Source organism: Diceros bicornis, chromosome 2 (genome assembly GCF_020826845.1).
Source record: "Diceros bicornis minor isolate mBicDic1 chromosome 2, mDicBic1.mat.cur, whole genome shotgun sequence".
Taxonomy (NCBI): domain Eukaryota; kingdom Metazoa; phylum Chordata; class Mammalia; order Perissodactyla; family Rhinocerotidae; genus Diceros; species Diceros bicornis.
Window position 1 is genome coordinate 75,949,030 of NC_080741.1, and position 16,604 is coordinate 75,965,633.

The 16,604-nt window shown below is 38.9% G+C and overlaps 1 non-coding gene across 1 annotated transcript; it reads right to left on the minus strand.

The window, feature by feature from the left end:
• Nucleotides 1–10,440: 10,440 nt before the first annotated feature.
• LOC131421530 (U6 spliceosomal RNA) lies at nucleotides 10,441–10,547 on the minus strand. Its single transcript, XR_009223894.1, has one exon. It is a non-coding gene; the product is annotated as a U6 spliceosomal RNA (small nuclear RNA).
• Between the last annotated feature and the right edge of the window lie 6,057 nt (nucleotides 10,548–16,604).

A 16,604-nucleotide genomic window follows, 5' to 3' on the forward strand; every position in this document is an offset into this window, starting at 1 on the left:
GAAGCGTTGCCAGTTTTTACAATGGCGTCTATATTAAATTGCTCTAAAAGTGCATGAAACCAGGGTCCTACTTTACTTTAAAACTACTTAATATTAATATTTTATATGGAAATTAGAGAGTTATATAGGCCCTGGAAATCTTAGAATCATTATATTTTATTATGCACAGTGAAATGTTGATAGATGGGAGACTAGCTGAAGGTCAATATCTTAGAACAAATCTCACATGCTCATATCCCACCCTAGCGTCTCATATACAATTTTCTTCTTGGTGCTTCACGGGAGGGGCCTATGTAATTCTTAGAGCAAAGGAGCTGATGAAATATGATTGTTCTCAAGATGAAGATCAAGTAGTAGATGTCTAGGCATGTCCATGGGAAGCTTCTATGAAAGATATAGCTCAAGCTCCCCCAAATTAAACACTCTTTAAATTAGGCCCAAGTTTTTAGTGTTGCTAATTTGTTCACAGAATCTCTTCTAAACAAAACTGTATTTTTAAAAAATTTTTTCAGCACCATTTTTCATCCATCACCAATCCTTTAGGTTGTCCTCACATTCCAGGGTCTTACTTTGATAGCCCCAGTAAATATTCAGTTCCTTTGCTACATGTGATATATTCTATGTTCCTTGTTGAAAATTAATTTACCTTCTTTACTTCTCTGAGATTCTGTATTTTGAAATTGGACCACAGGGATTTCACTCAAAACAAATGTGTCCCTCATTCATGAATTTTTCCAGTCCCACCACCACTGCCCTACTTACAACTAGGTAACAACCGTACTAGATTAATTGTATGGCAGTGTTATAACTCACCTTTACCCCTCAGCTCACACACAACCAGAAACAAAGACTCAAATAATTAGCTGGCAGAAGTTGGAGACCGAAAAATTTGCAGAGTTTGCTTTTCTGTAAAAACAGACAAAACTGGGCTAGAAAGGGGTGGAGGGATTAGAAATATAACTTAGATGACAAGAGTAGAGAAACTGGTATACTTGAAGTGGGAGGGAGGAAAAAGGACCCCACCTGGAGAAAGAAAATGAATTGTGAGCTGAGTGAGTGATGACCTCCAGGGTCCAGCCTGTTGGCCATTAAATATCCCGTCTCCATCTCCCCATGCTTCCCAGGATCCTCATGCCTTGTTGTACCCAAACAGAAGGTGGGGAATTAGTGGAGAATTGTATTCATGAGCCACCAAGGTGGGAGAGGACAGAACCCATTAGACACGGCCCCTATGAACAAGAGTACTGAGTACTGGTAAACACAGCAACATAGTAATTTGTACTCAGATAGTTAATATATATTGTTCAAATAGGTTTAAAATTATATGTAATTTCAGATATCATAATCCTTGAATGACAAAATGTGGGGACAGATTTACATATTTTATATATATATGGGATATATATATACAAAGGAACTAAGTACCAATACATGCTACATGATTGAACTTCAAAAATATTATCCTTTGTGAAAGAAACCAGACAAAAAGAGCACACATTATATTATTTCATATTTATGAAATGTTCAAAAAAGGCAAACATACAGAGACAGAAAGTAGAATAATGATTGCTTAGGGTTTGGTTAGGAATAGGGAGTGACTGTAAGTGGACATAAGGTGATGAAAGTGTTCTAAAATTAGATTGTGGTGATGATGGTTATATAACTGCAAATATACTAAAATTCATTGACTTGTACACTAAAATGGGTGAATTTTATAGTATGTAAATTGTACCTCAATAAAGCTATTTAAAAGAAATTTAATTAACAACCTACTGAATTACAGAATACCTAGACACATCTCTGACTTACCAGTCACTCTTTGCCTCAGTTTCCCAATCCAAGAGTGTTCTCCTTCCCTCTAATCAGGGAGAAATGCTAAAGAGGTATGACATAACATAATATACTTTTGATGATTATAAAAAGGGAAGGGGGGCAATGTTGCATGGACTGTAGAGGAATAAGCAACCCTGGGTTCCATTACTGTTCGTTGGTCAATAACTGGCTATGCAGGGCCGGCCCCATGGCTTGGTGGTGAAGTGTGCACGCTCTGCTGCTGGCAGCCCGGGTTCGGATCCCGGGCGCGCACCGACACACAGCCTCTCCGGCCATGCTGAGGCCGTGTCCCACATACAGCAACTAGAAGGATGTGCAGCTATGACATACAACTATCTACTGGGGCTTTGGGGGAAAAATAAATAAATAAATAAAATTATAACTGGCTATACAACCAAGGACAAATCACTTCCCCTCACAGGTGTTCAGTTCTCTCATCTTTAAAATGAAAGCCTCTCATCTGGTTTGCTATGCCTGTCCATCCACAACACTGCAGAAGGAGTTGGACCAGGCAGCCACAGTTGATAGGGTGAAGGGGGAACACATAACTCAGGCTGAGCCAATCAGATTCTCCTAGAAATCCCAGGCTTTGGGACTCCGGGCTAGTAACTATGTGAGGTTAAGGGAAAACCATGTCAACTCTTGCCCTCAGTCCAACATTTGGGGCCACTGATAATCTGAAGAATGCCAGAGGAAAACAATCCATAGTGAACAGCAAGAAAACGAAGCAGAGGCAAATCTGAAGCAGAGGCAAACAATTTTGAGAGATGGTGGCAAAGGCGGACCTAGTTTCTGCCAGCTTTTTGGTTCCCATGATTGACCTCATGGGATGGCAATGAGGTCAATCATGTTCTGTATGACTAACTCAGGCAATCACGCTCACAGGTCAAGCAATGGTTTGTATTCTATTCTTGGCTTCCGTGAGATCTGTTTGGATCCTTATAATAATGCCCAATTTTCTTGCTCTAACTTGAGCGGCCTCTGTTCCCAGCAATCAAAAGAATTCTGCCTAGAGAAGAAGTCATTGCTCTTTGTGATTTCTACGGTGTTTTCCAGCTCTTACACTTTCTTTAGACTTGATGTTACCTCCCAGCATGCCATCTGCACCCAAGCCCAGCAATGAGACAACTTCCTCACAGATGTTAGTAATTTCTCCATTAAAAGTCACTTTCTCTTCAATAAAATCAGCCTTGAATTGACCAATCCAAAATATGCAAGACTGAAACTTACATTAGTATGTGTCAAGAGTGAAGTACTTTCTAAATGAGTTAATTTTTTAAAAAATTATACTCTTTTAAAATTTTTGGTTAATCATGAAAATGATGTTATTCATTATCATGACCAAAAGTGGATCACTGAATGAGAACTGGAGAAGATTTCTTCTAGTACACCAAATAAGTATTTGGAAATAACTATTGGGTGAGTCTAATGCAATTGTGTAGTCTTTCCACCTCATTTCAACCCCTGTGTTTTAGTGTAAGCATGGATTTAATAATTAAGGCAACCAAGGTAAAGTGTGGGATTCTGTGTTCTACAATTGTTAGCAAAAACATCCTCAGCAATTCTCATTTAAAAACCACTCCTTCCAGCTCAACCACCTCTATTCTCTCGCTCACTGTAGTTTCTAATCTTTGAAATAGCATTAATAGCTCCCAAAAGGGAAGGTCGAAACTCTAGTGATTAAAATCCAACTACACCACTCTGCTTCACTCACACTTCATAAAATGGATTTTTTAAATGGCTAGCAAATGCAAATCGCCACATTATCCCATTTTACTGGGCCTAAATGCTTTTATGTGCCTTCCAAAGAAGGAGCTAATGTGCCCCACAAATAAAACAATCAAAGTTTTAGCCTGCAGTCTGTTCTCTCACTAGACCACCCACTCTGACTTCACAGCCAGACTGAAAGTAAGAAATCAGACATGCTAACTAATCACACAGAACCATGAAACTATTTTAACTATCCTGTTGAGATAGAATTTAAAACTACAATGGGTCTTTTCTGGGTATCATACAAAAATACTTGGAACACAGCATACTAGACTTAAATCTTGATATCAATTGCCTATCTAGTAAAAGTTCATTTATGCTCTGGAGCAGTGGTTCTCAACCAGGGGTGATTTTGTCCCCCAGGGGCATCTGGCAAAGTTTGGGGACATTTTGGTTTTCACATCTTGGAGGGGGGTGGGAACTACTGGCATCTACTGGATAGAGGACGGGGATGCTGTTGAATATCCTATGTCTGAAATTCGGTTCATAGGTCAAGGCTGATCTTGCCACACACACACCCCCCAACAGGCTATGAAAAGGTTTATTGCTCACAATAATGAGGCTTCCTGCAGAGTGCAGGGCAGGTGTCCAAGCCAGTCTGAAAATGGCTTGGGTTTTTATTGTGGTTAGGAAGTGAAGCTAGGGTAAGGATTCCCACCCACAGGCCTGGGTTTGCCTGATTTGAACTTCCCTGCTGGAGCCCAGGGAAGGAACATCCTAGTTTTCTTAGGGCTTGTTCAGATGTGGGCAAAAGGGCAAGGGGGAGTGGTAGTGCTTGAAAGTTGTCAATGGTCAACCATCAAAAATGGAGTCAGGCTCTCTATTACATCCTACAATTCACAGTGCAGCCCATGCAACTAAGTTTTCCCAGGCTGGAATTTCAATAATGCCGAGGCTGAGAGCCCCGGCGCTAAAGTTGGAGTAGTATGACTCAGGCTGTCTAGGTAGTAGCTGTGTAGATGCAGTGGGTGCCTCCCAGATGACCCCCCTCAGCACTCAGACACTCATTCCTCCAGCTCTTCAGGCCACTGTCTGCTCACAGCAGAGTGGCCAGCAAAGGGAGCTACCTCACCCAAGGTAACGCCCCTCCCCTGGGAGCAGCCCACAACCAATACCTGGCTGTGAGGGTAAAAGGCTCCACCCCCTTCCTCAGTGTAGGACAACTTCGCAGGGCCAGCTGAGCTCCAGAGCTCCCCATAGGGATCCACTGAGACCCCTGTTGTAATTGGATCTCTGTGCAATTTCTTCTGCCTAATCCTGCTGCCCTCTTGTTCTCACAGGTGGTGTTCCTCCACTGCCCCTCCCAATAAACCCACTGCACACAAGTCTCCATCTCAGAATCTCTTTCCACAGGAACTTGACCTTTTCTTAACCAGACCTAGTGAGAAATAAAATTTACATTGCGATCAGAAGCATATATGCATGTATATCTGTTCTCTCTTTATAAACAAAATTAATTTTCACAAACCAATCCTAACCATCATTATGATATACTCTGATGTTTTCTATTCTTGTCTATCTTTTTTTAAATGCTATCCATGAGCCAATATCTGGATCTCACAACCTGTTCACCAGTCTTGACCCACAGACTGAAAAGCATTTATTTAGACGTACAACCAGATTAACTCTTTTGGCAGACTGTACTTGTTAAAACGTAACTAATTGGTTTTCTCCCCTTCACTAAATTTGTTAGACCAGTTTGGATCCAAAGACCTAATTAGTTCTACAAGTGTAGCCACAAACAGTAAAAAGTCACAACCACAGACCACTCTTAAAGGAATGGGCCTCATTACTCTCAATCATGCTTTATAAATCCAACTAAAGCTAACGGATTGCAAGCCCTTGCCAAAACCTGCTCTGTTTAGTCCTGTCATTATCGCATCAGTAGAATTAACTGGCTGCCGTGCTTAAAGAGGGAATTTTCTTAAGGAAGTCCAACACTCCCGTTACAAACCTGACTTACACAGTTTTCTTAAGTGACTGCCACTTTCTTTTCCGAAAGAGAGTAAAGATAAACTTTGATAAGGTTACAACAAAGAAAGTTTTACTATATTAGTCCCCCCTTATCCACAGGGGATACGTTCCAAGACCCCCAGTGGACGCCTGAAACCACGATAGTACCAAACTCTATATGTACTATGTTTTTTCCTATATGATAAAGTTTAACTTATAAATTAGGCACAGAGATTAATAACAATAACTAATAACGAAATAGAATAATTATAACAACATTCCATAATAAAAATTATGTGAGTGTGGTCTCTCTGTATCTCTCTCTCAAATATCTTATTGTAAAAATTTAATGCCTTTCCATCTTCTTTTTTTTTTTTGAGGAATATCAGCCCTGAGCTAACATCTGCCAATCCTCCTCTTTTTGCTGAGGAAGACTGGCCCTGGGCTAACATCCATGCCCATCTTCCTCCACTTTATATGGGAGGCCGCCACAGCATGGCTTGACAAGCGGTGGGGTGGTGCACACCCAGGATCTGAACCAGCAAACCCCAGGCCACCGCAGCAGAGAGTGCGCACTTAACCGCTTGCGCCACCGGGCCAATCCCAGCCTTTCTGTCTTAACTAAGCACTTATCACGCACTGTGGCCATAACTTTTGCAGTTTGAGGTGCGACAGCAAAACTAGCATGAATTTCTTTTTCCTTCTTCACAATTTCATGAAGAGAAGATTTGCTCTTACTGTAAATCTCAGCAACCTCAGCATACAATTTTTTTTCTTTCCTTATTAAGTTGAGAACTTTCACCTTTTCACTTGAAGCACTTTATGGCTTCTCTTTGGCATATCCAAATTACCCGCATCACTAATCTTGCACTTTGGGGCCATTATTTAGTAAAATAAGGGTTCCTTGAACACAAGCACTGTTATACTGCGACTAGCCGGTCTGATAACCCAGACAACTACGAAGTGACTAACCGGGTGCATAGCATTTACAGCATGGATATGCTGGACAAAGGGATGATTCCCATACCAAGCAGGACACAGCATGATGGTGTGAGAGTTCATCACGCTACTCAGAACGGTGCACAATTTAAAATTTATGAATTGTTTATTTCTGGAATGTTCCATTTAATATTTTCAGACCACAGTTGACCACAGGTTAACAGAAACTATAGAAAGTGTAATTGCAGATAAGAGGAGACTACTGTAGATAGTTTTCAATATGTATGAAAAGTGATTAAAAAGATGAAGAATGGATATGTGTGCCTCTTGCCTTATAAATATCATTTGCAAGGGTAGATAGAAGCTGTATTTTGTAAGAATATAGTGCCTCTGGGAGATGGATTCATAAGAAGCCTAGGAAAGAGCCACAGCTAAATCACCAGAAAAGGACCTTGATGAAAAGAACACCAGTGAAGCCTTAGGAATTGTCCAAAGCCCTCCTTTTACAGAGGGAGAAACTGAGTCCCAGGTAGGGTAAGTGATTTACCTAAGGGCACATATCTGACAGGCAGCAAAATTGGAAGAAGAACCTAGAAATCCTGCTACCTTGTCCTGATGCTCTTTCTGCCACACCATGGAGCTTCCGGCAGTGAGATTTCCTTTTTATGAGAAAGAGCTTTTCTTTATGATTTCCCAGGAGATTTATTCAAAATAAGCTCAAAGGAACAGGCGGGATTGTTTTCCATTCAAAATATATCTACCACAGGGCTTGCTGCCAACATTAGGAACATTTTAACATCTCTAGAATCACCTCTAACAGAGGCAGAAGTTTACTCTTTATTGCTTTTCTTTTGATAAAACAGGCAATTCCCAAATCTATTCTCTTTTCTGGAAATCCAGAAAAACTGCTAAAACCCGCTATGCTTCTCTCTTTGAAACATTTAACTGAGTCCTTGGCAATGAAAATAATTTAGCAAGATTTTGGCATAATGTCTTCGGGAAATTATGCTTTATTTGCTCATTTTGCAGGTGTTTGAGCTAGTGTAGACTCTTCAAGTCAACGTCTTAAGGAAGTTCTTATTCTAAATGAGCCTTATTTTAGAATTGCCCTTTCCAAATTCCTATCTGATGGTTTAACAGGCTTTGTAAGGAAATCCCTTTATCTCTTTTGGGTTTCGGAAATCCTGCTGGTTGGACCCAGAAAAGCAAACAATTTTGGTTAAGTAAATTTCAGATCTTTAGCACATACTAATGTGAATGTTTGCTATTAGAGCACGTGTAAATATTTTATGAAAAGAATGCTTGGATAAAATAAACATTTCAAAATGATCCAATAAAACTTTATTTAGAAACTATCTTTCTCCACGGGGTTCAGAAATGCTTTATAAACTCTTGCTTGATCTTAAATCAAGATTTTTTTTTTTTTTTAGCTAGAAACTATCAAAATATAACCATTCTGTAGTGTCTCATGTTTGAGTAGTTTCTATTCAGGGGAAAATATCCATGATTTCACTCTAAGTTCCCTAGGAATAGTCTGATAGTCTGGAAATCTAGAAGCCTGGCCTGTGGTCCTCTCTGGGCTGTTAACCAGCTAGGTGACATTGAGCAACTCTGTGCACCACTCCTTGCCCCAAAACCAGGAGATTTGCCTAAAACCTCCGGAAGAAACTTTCTAGTCTGATTGGTAGACACTCACCGAACCCTGAAGGCATAAGGACACTCTGGGAGATATCAGTCATTTGAATCTCTCATTGTTTATGACTAATTGTACTAAGGAGCCACGCAATTTATTTGGCAAAGATAAACCCCACTCAAAACAAAGCCCAATTTTCCATTTCTCTTTTTTGCAGGTTTACAGTTTCAATCCAAAATTCCAGTTGACATGAAGAGACCAGAGAATGTGGGGTTACGAGAAAGAAGTGGGTTCAAACCCTAGCTCCTTCACTAACAAGCTGTATAGCACTGGGAAATTATCTACCTTCTCTGACCTTCCATTTCCTCATCTATAAATAGGGAATAATAACACCAACATGATAAAGTGGTTAGGAGCATTAAGGAGATAAGATAAATAAGGCCCCTAGCACATAGTAAGCACTCAAGAGATGATAGAGGAGTCTTAGGATATTTAACATTGACATGTTTATCCAGCTCCTGAGAGGACTAGAAATAACCAATAATTTCCAGTATGAGTTTAGGGGGAGAGAAGAGTGACTAGGAAGGATGTTGAAAATAATAATGTTCATTTTAAGAAGAAAGAGGATAAACAGAGAGAAACTTCTGGAAGCAAGAGGACTTCATAAATGAGGAGAAAAATGTATTGTGTGGATCAGAATAATGCAGGTTATAATAGGATGAGCTGGGCTTTGAAAGGCTCCTACTTGATTTGGAGAATGAAATTATGGATCCTCTGTAAATTCTAAGTAAATCCACAAGCCACCGTAGAACGTTGACATTCTATGAAATGACAAAAAGATCCGTGTGTTCCTGAGAATGACTGAGATTTTCTTTAAGTGACAGGCAAAAAAAAGAAAAAGGATATTGAAAAAACGTAATGTCAAACCATACTGTCACTAAAAATGGAACTGGAAACTACAATTTCTGAATTCTAAATGCTGCTTCATTAACATCATAATTCTTAATGTACAATCTCGGAGATGACATAAATCTCTCATTCCTTTATTTGACATTTAAAGACCACCAATCATATACCAAACTCTGTGGTGGGCACAGAGGGAAAAAATATGTGTAAGAGTTCTCTAGAATTCTAGAATCATCTATCACATACTCCCAAAAGGTATAAGAAAACCCTGTGCAACTATTTTGTTCCATTGACTGAGCACCTGTGACATGCCTGGGTACTGTGATAAGCATTTTCTGCATTATGTAATTTACCCTGACAGAGGCACTTCTGCCTCTGCTGGAAAATGACAAGGCACTCTCCAACACAAGGCCACCCTCTCCACTTGTGAAGAGATGCTGTAACTGAAATCCGCATCCCTATAACTTCTGCCTAATCCCCCTGGAGCCACATAGTATCAGGCTAATTCTTTTTCCACAATGTCAGCTGTTCAATGGATGTCAGCTAGCAAGGACCCCCATATCATCTCCAGATTAATTATCCCCTTTGCAGAAACCCCACCACGTTTAACTCCTGCTTGCCACTATATCCCTAGGACCTAGGAGAATGTCTATCACGTAAAAAGAACTCAAAAATATTTTTGCTGAATATAAAATCTTAGCCACATACTCTAGATGTCCTACAGTTCATTGATATCCAACCCAGAAGATAAAAGTCAGAATTAAGCCCACTCCTCCAGGTATAGTTTGACCAGTGCAAAGTACAGTGAGTCCATTCCCATCTCCTTGAATATAACCAAATGAAACATCTTTTCCGGCAAAAATGTCACCCATTCAGCTTGAGCATGAAAGTATCTCATAGAAATATTTTTTCGGGCATGACTTGCCAACCCCTCATTTGTGCAGACTTTTTTTTTTTAATTCTAAACACAGGTCTTTACATTTATCTTTGTATATTTTTATCTTGTTAAATCTGGCCCAGTTTGCCTACCTGGCTGGTTTTCTTTAAATCTTTCATGTAATTTCTAACATAATTTCTACCCTCTCCTAATTTCAGGCCTCCCACAAACCTGATTGGCAAATTTTCTATATGCTATCTAAACTATTAAAATTTTGAACAAAGCAGAGCCTCAGAATGCCACTAGCAACCTGGTTCAAAGTTGGTACTGATAACACCATTCAACTTTTGTTTTTTGTTTTTGTTTATTGAGGTAATATTGGTTTATAACATTGTATAAATTTCAGGTATACATCATTATACTTCTATTTCTGCATGGATTACATCATGTTCTCATGTTCACCACTCAAATACTAATTACAATCCATCACCACACACATGTGCCTAATTATCCCTTTTGCCCTCCTCCCAAAAATATGGAACACTTCACCAATTTGCGTGTCATCCTTGCACAGGGGCCATGTTAATCTTCTCTGTATCATTCCAATTTTAGTATATGTGCTGCCGAAGCGAGCACACCATTCAACTTTTGAATCCCCATAAATCACTATCATTTGGCAAACATTTTCCTCGAGGATATCATGTAAAACTTTATCAAATGCTTTGCTCAAATTTAGTTACCCCAGAGAGGCCAGCTCACACTATAGTAATCCCAACTTAAGTACGCTCAGTATGCTGGGGGCATCCCGTATTTCAGTTTATCTTATCTATTGTTTATCGCATAAATTTTACACTCTGAATCCTTCAGGGCTTCAACTTTTGCAACTAATCCCAGGTTCTTGTGACTCAAAAGCCTTAGTTTTTGATACTCAAAAGTAATTTCTCTGCTTTTCTGGCATATTTCCCCCTTACCTGGGGTAATGAATGCTTATGATTAAATAAGAGAAGAGCAATTTATTCAAAGAAATGGACAATGAAAGGGTCCATTTAAAGGGAGCTCCAGTTAAAAACCTCAAAATACTATCAAAATAGTATCTGGTCATAAAGGTTTAGAAACCAATCTCCCTCGCAGCTGGTTAACTTTTTTTCCTGATGCAAGAATCTCAATGCATGGGCTATATGTACACTAAGACTCTATCCAACTTTGTAGGAGAGTAATTGAACAATCACGGGAGGGGTATTTCTTGGTATTGCACACTGGTTGAGGATTAACATGGAGATTAAACCTTACACGAATTAAACTCTTCAGAAACTTCAAAAGAAGGAAGATTATAGGTCTTTACAGAGAAAAAAATTATTATTTTGCCTTTAAAACCATTGACAAATCTAGACTTTTTGAATATGTTGTCTTTAGTTGTTCAGGCTTTACCATCTGTTAGTACAGAACAATCTATTTTTCTTGGGGGAAAACCAAACACCTATGACATATGTTTGCTTTAGAAGACAGAAGATGGTTTGTTTGAGTTGTTGGAATAAATCACAGTGTCCTATTTCTATTTTTGTCCTTTCACAAGGATTTCCACAGTTCCTTTCAAGATACTTTTTTTTAATATTTAAGGGGAAATATTCATTCAACAGATAATTGAAACTGTAACATGTGCATTCACCAAGGGAACTGTAAATGTTTTATTCTTGAGGAGCTTACAATATAATAAGGATTATTGTCAAGGTCAATCAAAATTGGTACAATAGGGGCCGGCCACGTGGCTTAGTGGTTAAGTGCATGCGCTCCGCTACTGGCAGCCCGGGGTTGAGATCCCAGGCGCACACCGGCGTACTGCTTGTCCAGCCATGCTGAGGCGGTGTCCCACATACAGCAACTAGAAGGATGTGCAACTATGACATACAACAATCTACTGGGGCTTTGGGGAGAAAAAGGGGACAAAAAAAAAAGGAGGAGGATTGGCAATAGATGTTAGCTCAGGGCCAGTCTTCCTCAGCAAAAAGAGGAGGATTGGCATGGATGTTAGCTCAGGGCTGATCTTCCTCACAAAAAAAAAAAAAAATGGTACAATATCTACATACCACAACATCCTTTAATAGCTAATTTATTATTTTTTTAATCTAACTCATTATGTACCTGTGATGTTAGCCCTTTCTTTTTAGACCTTATAATATAAAAATAATGAGTTTCTTGCTATTTTTTAGTGTTGGTTGAAAAGGCCCATATCAACATTTATGTTCTTCCTGAAAAATCTTTTATGATTAGATCCTTAGCTGTAGCAAGTCTATCACATTTTTCTACATTTTACTCATCATATATTTTAATGAAAAACAGCATACCTGAAAGCTCAATAATATGTGATTATTAGAGTAACTTATTAAAAATAATATCTCATGACAGCAATGTTTCTGATATAAACTAGTTAAAAACCCTCTTGTGAGATCAGCCTCTTCATTGCTCTTATGAATATAATATCACTTATTTTGGTGTAAAGCAAGGATGATAAATAGGAAATTATTACATTTTTAACCATAAATATTCATTAGAACTTGTTCCTGGACAATCTGTGCATCTTTCTTTATTTTAGCTCATATTGTTTCCTTTCAGTTTTTCTAGTACTTTTGCTAGAAGCAAAGTGACATAGTCATAATTCTGCAGGCTTTGTGTTTTTTCACTGCTGAAGCAACTGAATGTGCATAACTTAGAAGGAAAAAAATTAAATGATGGAGGAAGCGCTCACTGATGACAAATGTCTTACTCAATCCAGATGAAAATTAGAATAAATTATTGGTTTAATAATATTGCTCAAGAACTGCCAGCTTTCTGAAAATATTAACAAAATGACATACAATTGCCAGAGTGAGTTCTTTCTTCAGTTGAAGATATTTAAAAACTGTAGTCCCTTGAGGATAAACTAATTTGAATTCTTCTCAGAGCCTAATACATTTTTAAAAAAAGACATTTAAGTAAAACAATAAAAAGGGAGACCTCACTTTTCCCATATCACTCATCAGTACTATCATCATTTACAGATGAAAGACTTACTTTCAAGATAGGCTTAATATTTATTATAGACCATGAAGAAGAGACCCAGATTTTATTCTAGTTTAGGCAAAAGGTAATAAAACAATTAGAAAAGTATAATACATTCTCTGCATCTGGTTCAATAAAAGGAATGAGGTATTCTGGCTAATCCAATAAGAGAGGTAATATTAAGATATCTGTAGAATCCTAGTAGATTTTTAATTTTTTAAAGAATTTTATTACATTAAACTTCCTATAGAACTACAATGGCTGCTTTAGGACATACTTTAAGATTTTACGGTGACTCAGAAACATTATTATGTCATTTAAATGTAGATAAACTCATTCTTTCACACAACAAATATTGATTGAGTACTTATTGAGTGTCAGGCTACATGTTAGGATATATGTAAGAGATGATCCCTTCCATAAAGAAGCTTCTAGTCTGAGAGGAAGAGACAGACATATAAATATATATGTCTAGTAATGTGTACAATATGGCAGCTTAATTTGGATTTCCCCAAAAGCAGATTCTGTTACAAAGACATGAGTATGTATAGTTTATTCAGAAGGTGATCCTAGGATCACAAATGAGCAGGTTACCACGTCGGCAAATGGTGCTCAATTCCATGGGGCCTTGCGAAGAACCACGTACAGCACACCTTAGAATCAACCCCATGAGAGATGGTAAGCTGAGTTTTCCATCATGCTCTTCCTCCTTAGGTTGAAGGTTGTCTCTGGAACTTCTAGGCTATCAGCTGGAAAACACCCTTAGGCAGAGAAGAAGAGAGATGTAGGCTCTTCAAGTGGGAAGTCATTGGCATACAGGGAGAGCTGTCCACCACAGCTGCAGGTAGACTCTGAAACAGCCAAGATTTGGGATATAGTACCAACAGCTTCTGCTACAGAAGATGTTGTAGAAGTCTATCACCATAGAGCAGGGACCCAGAAGAGGAAAAAATCAGACTTCAGAGGATCACAGATGCCTAACCTGAGTAGGTGTTCTCTGGGCAAATGTAGGGGAATGATGTGGAGGGCTTGCAGGTAAATATAGTGAAATACCAGATTACAGAGAGGTCAGTGAGCAGGGAGTCCTACCTGTGCATTAGCTATGATCAAATTCACCGCTTAAATAAATATATGTGCTTTTGCTTAGATAGATACAAGCTCCAGTAGAGCCAATTTTCAGAGCCAATTAGATGTTTTAACCTATTGACCATATAACAGACAGTTTCTTATGAGAATTATGGAAACAATTGCTTTTCTTCTCCCCTTGGCTTTGACTAAAAGATATGAAGGTGACATCGGGAAGCTGGAAGCAGACAGACTAGAGGTTGACTACTTGGAGATCTATCTATTGGTAGTGAGATTTCAGGAAAGAAACTGAGTTCCAGAACAGAAGAGGGCAGGGTAAGAAATTGGTCTCATAGAAAATGGGGAGCTGGATCAGTTTTCAAGGCAGGCACTAGCATGTAGAGCAAGGAGAAGAGACCAGAAACACAGTTTTTGAAACTTAGATCCAAAAAGGGACTGAGAAACAAAGCAGGATCCCACTGATTAGAACTGAGGCATTAAATCAGAACAAGAGTGACAGCAAGAATAATAGATCCAGAGCCCCTAAGCTGGGAAATTACATTTCTTCATTTCATTATAGACTAAATCAGTAGTCTGGGAACATTTATGAGCATAAGAATCATCTGGCAGTCTTGTTTTAATGCAGATTCCCTGAACTGTAACCTTACCATGTGCACATATCAAGCTTCTGTAGATTTGGAATGAAGTGCAGGAATCAGCATTTTTAACAAGGGTCTCAAGTGTCTCAGGTGCAGGTGGTCTGTGGAGTATGCGATAAGAAACACTGGATTAAGGTAAGGTTCACTCCAGGATCTGAGAAAGGAGTGAGCTTCAACTGGCCTCAACAATGCGTAAAGTTGGGTGATCAACTCACCCCAGTTTACCCAGAACTTTCCCAGTTTTAACATGGAAATTCAGTGTTAAATGGGAAACCTAGGAAACCCTAGGAAACCATTCAGTCCCAGATATACTGGGACAGTTGGCCACCCTAGCATAAAGAAAGCTCCATTGTGTCAGGGAGCTCATTGAGGAGCTAAGTATTATCACCTCAATCCTATGCATCCCTGTGGACTCCATAATGCTCCAACATTTCTTTTTTTTTTTTTTTTTAATTTTTTGTTTATTGCAGTAACATTGGTTTATAACATTGTAAAAATTTCAGGTGTACATCATTGTACTTCTATTTCTGCATAGATTACATCATGTTCACCACCAAAATACTAATTACAACCCATCACCACACACATGTACCGAATTATCCCTTTCACCCTCCTCCCTCCCCCCTTCCCCTCTGCTAACCACCAATCCAATCTCTGTCCCTATGTGTTTGTTTATTGTTGTTATTATCTACTACTTAATGAAGGAAATCATACGGTATTTGACCTTCTCCCTCTGACTTATTTCACTTTGCATTATACCCTCAATGTCCATCCATGTTGTCACAAATGGCTGGATTTCATCGTTTCTTATGGCTGAGTAGTATTCCGTTGCGTATATATACCACAGCTTCTTTATCCATTCGTCCCTTGATGGGCACTTAGGTTGCTTCCAAGTCTTGGCTATTGTGAATAATGCTGCAATGAACACAGGGGTGCATGTACCTTTGCAAATTGGTGTTTTCAAGTTCTTTGGATAAATACCCAACAGTGGAATAGCTGGATCATATGGCAGTTCTATCCTTGATTTTTTGAGGAATCTCCATACTGCTTTCCATAGTGGCTGGACCAGTTTGCACTCCCACCAGCAGTGTATGAGAGTTCCCTTCTCTCCACATCCTCTCCAACACATGTTGTTTCCTGTCTTGTTAATTATAGCCATTCTGACGGGCGTCAGGTGATATCTCATTGTAGTTTTGATTTGCATTTCCCTGATAGTTAGTGATTTTGAACATCTTTTCATGTGTCTGTTGGCCATCTGTATATCTTCTTTGGAGAAATGTCTGTTCAGGTCTTTTGCCCATTTTTTAATTGGGTTGGTAGTTTTTTTGTTGTTGAGATGCATGAGTTCTTTATATATTTTGGAGATTAAGCCCTTATCAGATGTATGGTTTGCAAATATCTTCTCCCAATTGTTAGGTTGTCTTTTCGTTTTGTTGATGGTTTCCTTTGCTGTGCAGAAGCTTTTTAGTTTGATGTAGTCCCATTTGTTTATTTTTTCTATTGTTTCTCTTGCCCTGTCAGATGTGGTGTTTGAAAAGATGTTGCTAAGACCGATGTCGAAGAGCGTACTGCCTATGTTTTCTTCTAGAATTTTCATAGTTTCAGGTCTTACATTCAAGTCTTTAATCCATTTGGAGTTAATTTTTGTGTATGGTGTAAGGTAAGGGTCTACTTTCATTTTTTAGCATGTGGCTATCCAGTTTTCCCAACACCATTTGTTGAAGAGACTTTCTTTTCCCCATTGTATGTTCTTGGCTCTTTTGTCAAAGATTAGCTGTCCATAGACGTGTGGGTTTATTTCTGGGCTTTCGATTCTATTCCATTGATCTGTGTGTCTGTTTTTGTGCCAGTACCATGCTGTTTTGGTTACTATAGCTTTGTAGTATATTTTGAAATCAGGGAGTGTGATACCTCCAGCTTTGTTCTTTTTTCT